The sequence below is a fragment of the Alnus glutinosa genome, chromosome 3 (assembly GCF_958979055.1).
Source record: "Alnus glutinosa chromosome 3, dhAlnGlut1.1, whole genome shotgun sequence".
NCBI classification, from domain to species: domain Eukaryota; kingdom Viridiplantae; phylum Streptophyta; class Magnoliopsida; order Fagales; family Betulaceae; genus Alnus; species Alnus glutinosa.
The window spans coordinates 7,090,071-7,102,235 of record NC_084888.1 but is presented as its reverse complement, the minus strand read 5'-3'; the positions used below and the strand labels follow the sequence as shown (position 1 = coordinate 7,102,235).

General features: G+C 34.1%; 2 long non-coding RNA genes across 2 annotated transcripts; both read right to left on the bottom strand.

Moving 5' to 3' along the window:
* Nucleotides 1-1,257: 1,257 nt before the first annotated feature.
* LOC133864640 (uncharacterized) lies at nt 1,258-2,524 on the bottom strand. The gene is made up of 2 exons (XR_009899533.1): nt 1,767-2,524; nt 1,258-1,684 (listed from the first exon to the last, which is right to left on the bottom strand). It is a non-coding gene; the product is annotated as an uncharacterized LOC133864640 (long non-coding RNA).
* Nucleotides 2,525-5,998: 3,474 nt separating this feature from the next.
* LOC133864714 (uncharacterized) lies at nt 5,999-6,905 on the bottom strand. Its single transcript, XR_009899558.1, has 2 exons — nt 6,369-6,905; nt 5,999-6,249 (listed from the first exon to the last, which is right to left on the bottom strand). It is a non-coding gene; the product is annotated as an uncharacterized LOC133864714 (long non-coding RNA).
* Between the last annotated feature and the right edge of the window lie 5,260 nt (nt 6,906-12,165).

Here is a 12,165-nt window from a genome sequence, read left to right as displayed (position 1 = left end):
CGTCACTTTGTCGCAAATTGTCTTTACCTTAATTTATTTTTTAAAAATAAAAAAATTTAAAAAATAGTGGGAGACCACTTTGCTACATTGACAAGGTGATAAAAAATTATGTTTTTAAGGTGATGTTCAATCATTACTCTAAAAAGAATTTAAAATGTCACGGATTGGGCGACCAAATCATGGGCCGGAATTGACAATATCGAATTAGTAAAATTCAAAACGGCTACAAAATATGAATATTCTACTAGAACTGTAAATTCTAATAATGGGGTCAAATTAAAAAAAAAAAAAACGAAACGAATATCTTTAAATCGAAACACTTAAGAAATATTGCCAAGCTTATAGCTTTCGGTTAAGGGGGAGATTTAATGCATTAATCACTCCGTTGCCAAAAGAGAAACTAAGTTAGTTGATGCCAGAAGAGAGACCAAGGCCTTGTTTGAAATTCCCATTCCCCTTCCCTTCACTTCTCCCAAAAAATATCAATTTCAAAATATTCTTACTTTTTTTACTTTTTATATCACATCAACACTTTTTTTATTACTTTTTAAATAAAAAACTCACTACAATACAAATTTTTCTCACTTTTTCATATAAATTATTTCAACTTTATATCACATCAATCATATTTTTTAATCATTAAAAAAAAATTCCAAAGGAAAGGGAAAGGGAAAGGGGATTTCAAACGGGGTCCAAGTAGCGTTTTATGGATTTGGGCCCCATTTGAAATTCCCTTTCCCTTTCCCTTTCATTTGGAATTTTTTTTTAATGATTAAAAAATATGATTGATGTGATATAAAGTTGAAATAATTTATATGAAAAAGTGAGAAAAATTTGTATTGTAGTGAGTTTTTTATTTAAAAAGTAATAAAAAAAGTGTTGATGTGATATAAAAAGTGAAAAAAGTAAGAATATTTTGAAATTGATATTTTTTGGGAGAAGTGAAGGGAAGGGGAATGGGGATTTCAAAGAAGGGCCCCGTTTACTAACTCCCTCCCCTTCCCCTTCCCCTTCCCTTCCCTCCCCTTACTTTTACCTTTCCCAAAAAACATCAAATTCAAAACATTCTTTTCTTTTTTACTTTTTATATCACATCAATAATTTTTTATTATTATTTAATTAAAAAAATCCACTACAATATAAATTTTTTCCACTTTTCCATATAAATTCTTTCTACTTTATATCACATCAATCACTTTCTAGTTTTACACAACAAAAATATTCTCACAAAGGGAATGAGAGGGGAAGGGGAGGGGATTACTAAACGGGGCCCTTGGCCTTGGTATAGATTTGGTAGCAAAGATATGCGCAACCATTGATGTTGTCGCTACAAGCTTAATTGGGCCTAAAACAAAACCTATTATATGTATAATATATGATATCCAACCCATTAATTGCTAGCATTTATCCAAACGTACAAAATGCAAAAGAAGAAGATAGTTGTACGTAGATCCTGTATAAAGCTGAAATACAAAAAGAAAAAAAAAAAAAACGATGATTAGTTTCCTTTGTTTTGCAGAGCGAAAAAGGCCTCCATGGTCCTGGATCGCGTGATGTGGCAAGCTCTGATTTGCAGACAATCAGCCCGACAGAAAGTTTGCTGAGTTGGAAGCTGGAACTGTTGGCTTCCTCTACCACGAAAGTAGTTTCTAGGGCTTCAACTTTCGAAACCCAATATCATAACCTATGCAAAAATAAGTAAACATGAGAATATTCATGATTAGGGTGTTCAAATTATTCACGTATACAAGTATGCATGCACATACAAAGTTCACGGACCAAATTAAACATCAAAGAGAGAGAGAGAGAGAGAGAGCAATGGAGCTCCCTTCAATCCAAGAAAGGAAAGGAGAAGGAAAAAACGTCTCCTGGTTCATGCAGACCCTTAAGCTGCGCACCCTATTTCTTATTCAGCGCAATCCAGAGGTATCCATGAACCAGCAGCCGGCTACACCCTCTCTCCTTCCTGGTATTGGACCAAAGGGAGCTCCCCTCCACCTCACTAACCCTATACCCACCACCAGCAAATTACCCACTACCGGTTTTCCTTGCACACTCCAAGCCTACAAAACCAGTACTTTGGGAGCACTAAGATTTAAAAATGACCTAATTCATAATAATAAAAAACATATATGGTTTTATCCACACAGCACCAGCGCCATAAGAGATCAGACTAGCTGTGACAAGTGAAGGCGGCCATAAGTGGGATTTATAGTGAAGGGAGAGGGGTTAAACCCTAGTAGGTAGGTGAAGCAGGACCATCGAATACGACGGATAGGAATGGGAAATAAATAAACACATTAATGGGACAGTAAGGAAATCCGTGGGATAGATTTGCTCTTTCAACGGGAGAGAGAGAGAGAGATAGAGAGAGACTTATCTCTGGCAGGCATGGGAGAGAGATGATGGGTGTTGGGTTTGGGAAACAGAGACCGATGATGGCGGGCAGGGGCATCTTTAGTCAATCTCTACTATTGAGAAAGGGAATCTAAGAAAGAGACAAGGTAGGTTATTTTAAAAATAAAGCTGACCTATTGATTATATGTAAGTGACGCTGCAACGGTCAGATTTTGATTTTTATCGAGATTCGTGTAGTGTTTTTTTACATCGAGTTTTGTTGGGGAGGAAGGAAACTGAGGGCTCGGCGGCTCGCCCGGGGTCAGGATTAAAGGCCTAGGGCCCAGCCGAGGGCTAGTAAGTCCTAAGCCTAAGGCCCGATCAGCTCACCAACCAGCATACGCACATCGATACATTCAAATTATCCTCCTTGCATTCGCTCCAAATGATAACAAATCTTATAAGGAATGGCACGTTAATTGGCACCACCTATCTATTGCATGACTTACATATCTAAGATTTGCACGATAAGGTTAAGGAGTCGTTGGTGATAGGGATGCTTAGGTGGTTGATTAAACGTTCTACATCTTTTATTTGCCCATCCATATTGGTAATAGGCGGATTTTCAGCCACTAATTCTAGTGCTGCAGACAATATTTATATATATTGAGACTTTATTTCGGTGTGCTTCATGCATTTAGTGTTGGCTAATTTAGTTTGAAATGTGACTAAAACAATAAATTGACAGTGTCTATTATCCAGTTATGAACATAATTTCAAGGCAATTAATTAAAATCAATTCATTTGTTTTTTTTTTTGTTCCAGAAAATATATATAATTCAATTCAATATTGTTTTGTAGTTTATTTATTTTTTAATTTTTTTCAATATACTTGCATTGTCCATAGTTTATTAATAGATCTATTTTTTCATATTAGAATTCAATTTAGAAATATTTGTATTGCTCAATGTTTACAATTCAATTTGTATTTTCATAATATTTACACGTATATGTAGTTCAAAAATTGGATCAAACATTTTTAAGCCCATATAATAATAATAATTTAAAAAAAAAAAAAAAAAAAAGACCCTCATAAAAAGCTTTTTTTTCTTAAAAAAAAAAATGCTCATATAAATTAAGCCCATATTTTAAAAAAAAACCCAAAAAAGAAAAAGAAGAGAGCCCAAATACAAATTAAAGCGAATGTGACGGGCGGTTAGTACAAAAAAATTGTCAGCCCATGTGTGGTTATGGCCCTATGGGCGGATTCTATAGATGGGTGAGCGATTATTTAAATCCAGACCATATGAAAAAATGCCGGATATAAATGTAAGAATAAAAATATTATTCGCCCATGTAGTGTAGGTTACACCCCTAATTGATGGTACTCCTTCAAAGTAAAGCAAGTTTTGAGCTTTAAATGCCCTGCCATTTTGAACCCAGTCAATAAAGGAGAAGAGCCATAGGAGTTGGGAGCCAAAAAGAAATAAAATCTTGAGGATGCATGCACCACATTTCATATGGGTGAGTCCCTTTGACCTTCAATACTTGTCGACTAATGACGAAAAGCCTCTATAAAAGGTGAAGCAGTGTATATATATAAAAACAGGAGTGGATATAATGTTGTTGGACGGGGAAAATCCATAGAAATGGTTCTAATAATTAAAATAAATCATAGCAACGTTAGACAGATAAGGAAGGGGTCAGAAGCAGTTTCTCCTATCCACAATTTCCACATGACATTTGAGCTATAGGAAATAGTCAATCCCAAGTCTTTTCTAACCCAGAGGATGCTCTATCTCGGCGAGCTTGTTGAAAATTATTTCATAAAATTAGTTTATTTTTAATTTGAATATATGAAAATTTAAGTTTATCTTAAATTTGAATATTTAAACTTTTCTCTAATTTTTTTTATTACTCTTTGTCCCACATTGAAAAGCTGTGTATTTTTTGTGCTTTATAAGCATTTATCAAACTCTTATATTAGATAAGATTTTGCGAAGCACTGATCGTCGCACAAACGCACGCGTGTCGCTTTGATGCTTTAGACGCACTTAGCACTTTCGCACACGAGATTATTAATTACGTGTGTATTTCTTCTAATGTGTACAACTACAATAATATTTACTATATTTTCTAATTGCTTTTTCAACCGTCAGAAACTGTGTTTTTAATAGTTAGAAACTGTATTAAAATTTCTGTAAACTGATTCTGAGTTTTAGATAAAAACTATATTTTTTCAGCATATTTTCTATATCTTTTTTCTTTTTTTCTTTTTCATCTTTTTTGCTGTTACAAAATTTTTGAATTCAGAATTTGCGATCTACACACTACATTCGGGCAATATTGTATCCTGAAAACAAAATTGTTGTATTCCCTTTTGCAAAACTTATTTTTTAAGTGGGAGAAAATATTTGTATAAAAAACAGATTTACATTCACCTTAATGTTCAATGTTCTTTCTAATACGGTTCTATTTTTCTGCTTTCTTCAATTTTCTGTAATTTCCCAACTTTATATTTCCAACCGGGCTAGCGCGCGGCTTTCCATAAAACTTTTACTATATCATCGGCCAAAACACTTGAAACGTACTGGAGAAGATCTGTCCATTTCAAGAGATTGAAATGAATATACAAGAGCCATTCGAAATCTAATATTTTATTTTATCGTATATATAATATTGCATCATTTAAATTTTTTAAAATGATATGACAATATAAATCTTCATCCACATGACATGCATTACATGATTTTTATTATAAAAATCACATGGTGAATATACTATCGTGATCATTTCATAGGAGTTCATAGAACAAAACTCATCTATTATTAATGTAGCATATCCCTAGCTGTATTAGTTATCAAAATATTTCTGTGTTTGAAATTTTCCTTTTTTCGCCCATAGATTCGGGTCCCATCTGTATATCATTTTTTCATCTATAAACCTTGAGTGATTTTTAAATAAAATGGACATGTGGTCAAACTTTTCTTCTTCTTTTTTTGGTCGGGTTTTTTATAAAGAAAAGAAAAGCTGCTTGCATATATGATATATATCAAAGTGAAACCTAAAACAACAAAGGAACGAGGCTTTTCCATTTTGTCCTCTCTTTCACACTACGTCATGCCACACGTTCCAAAAAATAAAAAATATTGATCATCTGATTCATCTTAGACCTATTATTAACAAAATATTGCACGTTCTTTTTTAATTTCTTTCTCTTCTACAAACATTGTCCTTTCTTACAAACTTATTCTCAAAGCATCTTCTTTTTTTATATAGATCATTCTCAAAGCATCTTCAATAAAACAGGCAAATTGCTCATAATAGCTGAATATAATTTTTTTTTTTAGTGTGAAAAGTAAATAAGTAAAATAGCATATTCACTATTTACACTATAAATAATTTTTATTGTTTTCTCTCTCTTCTTTTCATTCTTTCACTCTCTCTCTTTCATATAAAATAATATTTACAAAAAATAAGGAGTAGAATAAAAAATAGATTGAAGAGAGTTTAGAAAAAATAATAATTAAAATAAAGAGTTGTTTAATATCTACTTTAATTATTATTGCAAAGATATATGCTCTTACATCCTATAAAAAAGAATCATTACAAAGCACCAGCAAGTACACATTGCCAGCTTAATTGGAGACACCTTTAAGTGGAATTAAACTCAAACTATTTTTATATTGATTGGATATAGATTGACGGAGAAGCATCTAGTTACAGTCTTACAAAGGACCGGTAAAGAAAAACTAGCAATTTTCACTTTTTTTAAAAAAAAATCAACTATTAAATGTGTCGATTAACCGACAAGAATACAAAAAGGGCGAATCCAGAGATGCTTTTGATGATTAATCACAATGAACTCGTAGTTTTCACAAGCAGAGGAGCACAACCGGCGGATATCAGAGCCTGAAACCATGAAAGAATACCATTAATCAACAACTCTGAAGTATTTTCTGGATAACTTGAGAATAGAGGGAAAAACAATTCATTGAGAATATATATGTTCATATCATGCTCGTACGTACGTAGTTGCAATATTTCAAAGGCTTCAATCAAGACGCTAGCCGCAGTTCTACAAGGAAACCATGCATGCAATATATATAAAGCCTAATAATACCAAGAATAAAAACAAAAACAAAAGAAAAGACAAAATAAGTTAATGATTATAGTAACTAGAAACAATGACATTCTCTTAGATCTAAACCCTTAAGAACAACAAGGCATTTTGATTCAAAAAAAAACAACAACAAGGCATTTGGTCGAGGACAAGAAGTGTTACAGGGACAGAGCTCCCTTCACTCCAATACCAAAAAGATCAAGGTAACCTCGTCTCCAAGCTCATGCAAACCCTTAGACTGCGCATGGGAAATTATCAGATGCCGTCCTGCGCACCCAGGGGTACTCATGAACTAGCAGCCGTGCCTACCGTCATCTCCTTTCAGAGATGGAGTAAAGAGAGCTCCGTTCGGCCCCACTCTAAACCCTAAAACCACTAGCTAAATATATATATTATATATATGTGAGTAATAGTAATACTCTTAAGGGAAAGAAGAGATCGAGGTTGTGGCCTGTCTGTGGGAAAACTTGGGGTTCTTTATATAGGCTAAGACAACGGTACGGGATGTAATCTGGGCCGTTGAATTGGAGAGATTGTAATATTTGTATAAAATCTGGAGGATCATTATTAGCGAAATTGGAGCTGATTGAGCATCTTTTCCTTGTAGCTTTTTATAAATGGGATATTATTGGTTGCTCTATTATACAAACATATATAGATATAATGGTAGTATCTCTTTAAGATCACGGGCGTAGAATTTCCGGGTCCCATTTTAATTAAAGAGATACTATAAAGGATGCTTGTGTATGTGGCCCTTCACCGTTTGATTGGTACGTTCATTAATTTTCTGTGGTCAAAAAATCAATTTAATGTGCCAATTAGTGGAATTGTTGATGTCATATATATTGTCCGCATCATATTTTCCAATCAACGAGAAAGTTCCTTAATTTACAACTATTGGTTGCTGAAGATTTGAGATTACCCTTGATTTTTACTTCTTCTTTTTTACCGTGTACAAACCAAGGTTGGTCAAGATTTGAAGGTTTAATGTTAATTTTATACGCATTTATTGGCTGAGAATTTGTTTGCATTTTCCATTTCTTTCCTTCTCTGTTATATATATATATATATATATATATATATATATATATATATATATATATATATATTTTAAACGTTCTCTAATTTCAAATAAGATCAGTTCACGATGTTGGAGATCATCAGAACCATATATAGCGTGTTTGAGATCGATTTTCCATGAAAGGCGAAGGATAAATATTTCTTTGTTTCACATTTAATTTGCATTAATGTCCGTCACTCTCTCCATTAATTCATGAAAATAAAATATAAAGAAGACTACTGTTTTCACCAGCACCTTTACGCACACGGCAGAACATGCATGAACTGATGCATACAACCTAGAAAATGACAGTTTTAAGCGACTTTATGACCACCATTAAGGGCGAAAGAACTTAAATGTTTATAGATTAATTTATTCTTATGCTACTTGCTTTTCATAGTGGTCCACTACGTACCTACATATATTAATTTATATATACCCCTCTAACTGATCATAAACGTCTCCTAAAATGTTGTCACCTTAATACCTAACCTGTTCTTCAATCTTCATATATATTGCAAAAATAAAATAAAATAAAATAAAAAAAATAAAAAATAAAAACATTTTGGAAGACAACTATTAAGTAATATGTCTCATTCTTGCCTACGTACGTGAGCCAGTAATCTGCGACAAAAAAGAAGAAAAAGGAGTCCTGTCATAGACACTACTATCAAGTATCAAGATCGAATGGATGGCAAAAGATAAGGGTTAAGACTCACAAGTAGAAAAAAATCTGTGTTGATTAAACACTTTTTTCCAACCTTATTTGCTGATGGTGGGTGGTGGGACATTTGCCACATGAAGTCTGAATTAAATATAATGTGATTCTACTTCTTTGAATAAAAATGTTTTCATTATCTAATGAATAAGCAACGTCCAAAGTTCAAATTCTTGTCTGCTTTTGAATTTTCTATTAGCGGAAGTACAGTTTACGAGTCAAATTACATTTCTTTACATCGTCAAAAGCTATTGAACATCGATCCACATAAATCGTTTTCCTCGAATGCTGTTTAATTGGAATCAGAATATGTTCAGAAGTATACCAAGTCAGGCCCTGTCGCGCATTTGTTATTCACAGCTAACATGCTATCCGCTATCCGCTATCTACCATCTATATATATATATATATGAGATTTTTATATGCGGATGCATGTTGTTATTAATTTATTTGTATTTTCTTCGTATATTATATATATTTAATTAAATTCATTAAAACGACGTTGTTTTAAATTTGGTAAGTTTATGGCATTTAGGTTATGTTATAATTTTTTCACTATTATCTCAAAACTATAACTCACAACATTTAGGGGTAATTACCTTTTCTCCCCATGAACTATCAACTTTTACACAAACTCCCATGAACTACCAACTTGACCAAAATAGAGCATCTAACTACCAAAGTTACATGTTTTTCCCCCTTCCGTCAGTGAGAAGGGTTAAATCTAACGGTCAACCTATCACGTGACTGTCACATGCGTTTTTATTATTTTTTCTTCCTATTTTGCCCTCACGTATATAGTCTATCATTTTTTATTTTATATATTTCTTCATGTACTTTGAATCGTGGACCCCATCTCCAACCCCTTTTACCTTTTTGACTCCCATTGTCAGATTCGTCAACCACTCATCCCCACCGTCCAACCTGCGTAAATGCATGGATATAAATGGTAGAGCAGCTCAAAGTACCAGCTCCACTCTTCGCCACCTTCATTTTCTTAATCCTTCACCTACACAAATGGCAGAGAAGCTCAAAGTCACTTTGGCCTCTTGTTTTCACGGTGCTCTTCCCATTGCTCTCATTACTCTCCATTTTTTTTTTTTTGCAAAACCGACGTCGATTCACAATCTCTTTTACCATGTCGTTTTTAATTATTAGGTGGACGGAAGAAAACTTGAGACGAAAGCTCTCTATATACGTATGAACAAAAGGTGGCCGGCCATCTAGCTAGACCAGAGCCTTGTGTTATTTCTCTTGTCTATTACACAAAGTAGTTATCCATCAACAAATTAAGACACTTTTTGAAGCTAAGCTACTGGTTGAGATCAAGATTTTGACGGTGCTGATTTTTCAAATGGACTAGGTGGTTAGCCCCATGGATTTTTCGCATGTCTATTTGTTTGATTGCATGCGGGTAAGAAGGGAGAAGATCAGAGTTTATGACACCACTTAGAGTTGGCTCAAGAGAATCCTCAACAGCCATCTCAGACATGCCACATGGCCATGGGCCATGGCCACCATCAACCGTGTAGCTTTAAATTAAGAGGGAGAATCGCCAGGTGGCTTGTTGTTGTGTAAATGGCTGTAGCTTGTTGCTGTAGCTGGACAAGTGTCATCTGTTGAATAATACTTTGACTGCATTGATATCTATAAACAGTCGATCTTTGATCATCCTTTGCTTAAAAATCATAGCATTCACGTAAAACCTCATATATATAAAACATCAAAAAATTTATCAGTTGTTAATAAAGATTAAGGAAAATACAATATTAACATTCTCGTTCGGAGCCAATTGATGCTAAAATAGCAGTGTTTTCAGGTTGCTCTGTTTGCCCCTGTTTTGGTATTCAGTTCGTCCAGTTGCTATTTTCTTGTTTAGTGTCTGTCGTATGTATCCCAATCTGGTGATTTTCGGTGGATAAACCACAACTTGGCTGAAAAACTGGGTTATTCTCCTTGTTGATTAAAAAAATGAATTGTTAAGCTCTGCTCAAACCAAGTTCTGGCACTCAAAGAGCAAAATTCCATGACTATGCTCATTGTTTCATTTATTAAATAGAGGGACTGACATATTGTTTGATGAGAGAAGTCAATTGATTCTTGTTTTTTAATATCTTGTTTCTCTCTGCAAGTCTGTGATTTCGGTTTGTCATGCACGAAGCACCGCACTTTTCTGTCTTCTAAGTCTACTACTGGAACGGTAATTCTTGTTAACCGTGGAAATTTTCTATGATGTCCCTCCTGTAGCACTTTCTTTCATAGTTTTTCCTCAAACAGTGCTGCGGTTGTAAGTTTGAATGAATGATTATTGCAATCTTAAACCAATATGTATCCCGAAACTACACTTAAAGCTTCATTCAGGTCATTCTGGGTCGGCGGAGATCGAACACGGTTGGTTCGCCGAAAACGTTGAAGATGGGTCCGAACCAGCTCACCCTCTCATCGATGAAGGGTTTAGGATTCTCAGTCTTGTAAGTGGAAATGAGTTGCAGAGACTAAACGTTTGATGGAGAAGCTTTACGTGTAAGCAGAAATGAGTTGCAGAAACTAAACGTTTGATGGAGAAGCTTTACGTGTGCTTGTGGAAATGAGTTTTCCATAATATTTTTTCTGAGGTTGTTTGTTGTCAAGTGTTTAAATCTGATTATCTTTTAAAATTTTGTAGGGATTTTCTTCGAATTCTTCTTCTTCTTTGGCGAAAAATCTGATGAGAGAGAAAGAGAGAGAGAGAGAGAGAGAGAGAGAGCGCACAGACGAAGAAACAAAGAGAGTGAGAGGACCGAGGAAGATGAGGGCAAAAGAGGAAAAAATTATAATAAAAACGCATGTGATGGTCACGTGATAGGTTGACTGTTGGATTTAACCCCTTTGACTGACGGAAGGGGGGAAACCGTGTAACTTTGGTAGTTGAATGCTCTATTTTGGTCAAGTTAGTAGTTCATGAGAGATTTGTGCAAAAGTTAGTAGTTCATGGGGGAAAAAGGTAATTACCTCCAACATTTATTTTTTTTCTTTTCTGTGAGTAATCCAAATCTTGATTACTCCATAAGACAATCATGACTCTCTATGATTGATATTTGATAACGTGTAAATTGTGTAACAAGTGAAATCTTAATTTATTTAAGGTTTCAAATAGTAATAAACGCATTATTTAATATTTTTGCATATAAATTTAGACAGTAATACAAAACGTTCATTATTTCATATGCGGATAACGGATAATACTCGCAATAACCGTGCAGATACGGATAGTAATTATATTATGCAAATACTTAAAAATGATAACCATATAATGCGGATGCAGGTATTGCTAATAACCACATTCATATTTTCACCCTTAGATTTAGATAGTAACCCAAAACGCTCATTACCTCATATGCGGATAGTGGATAATACTCGCAATAACCATGGGGAAATTGATAGTAATTATATGATACAGATACTTAAAAATGATAACCACATTATATGTATGTATGTATATGGGTTTCATAGTTCATATCGATCATGACAATTGACAAAGATAATTAGAGAGCTATGAATAATTTGGGAATTGAATGGACAAAAGCACGATAAATTAATTCATTCTCAAGTTAAACAAAAAACAATCAAAGCCAAGTATGAAATGAGCTAAGTTCTTTCTAATATTGTCCGACTCAGACAGCTTACTTTTAGAATAATTTTTTCGCACCAAGAAATAAAAGGAAGCAAAATATTTGCCATATTATTTATAGATGAGGTGTATTGATGAGCCACCTTAATACTTGCACCTGGTTCCCCAGTGAATCCCCACGCGAACAAGCATCATCTCTATTTATTTGAAGTCACTACAAAAAATCAGGAGAGTCGCCAAGTGGCTACGGTAGCTGTTACTATAGCCACGTGGCCAGATAGTCAAGTGTCTTCATGACCACACGGCGAGATATAGCA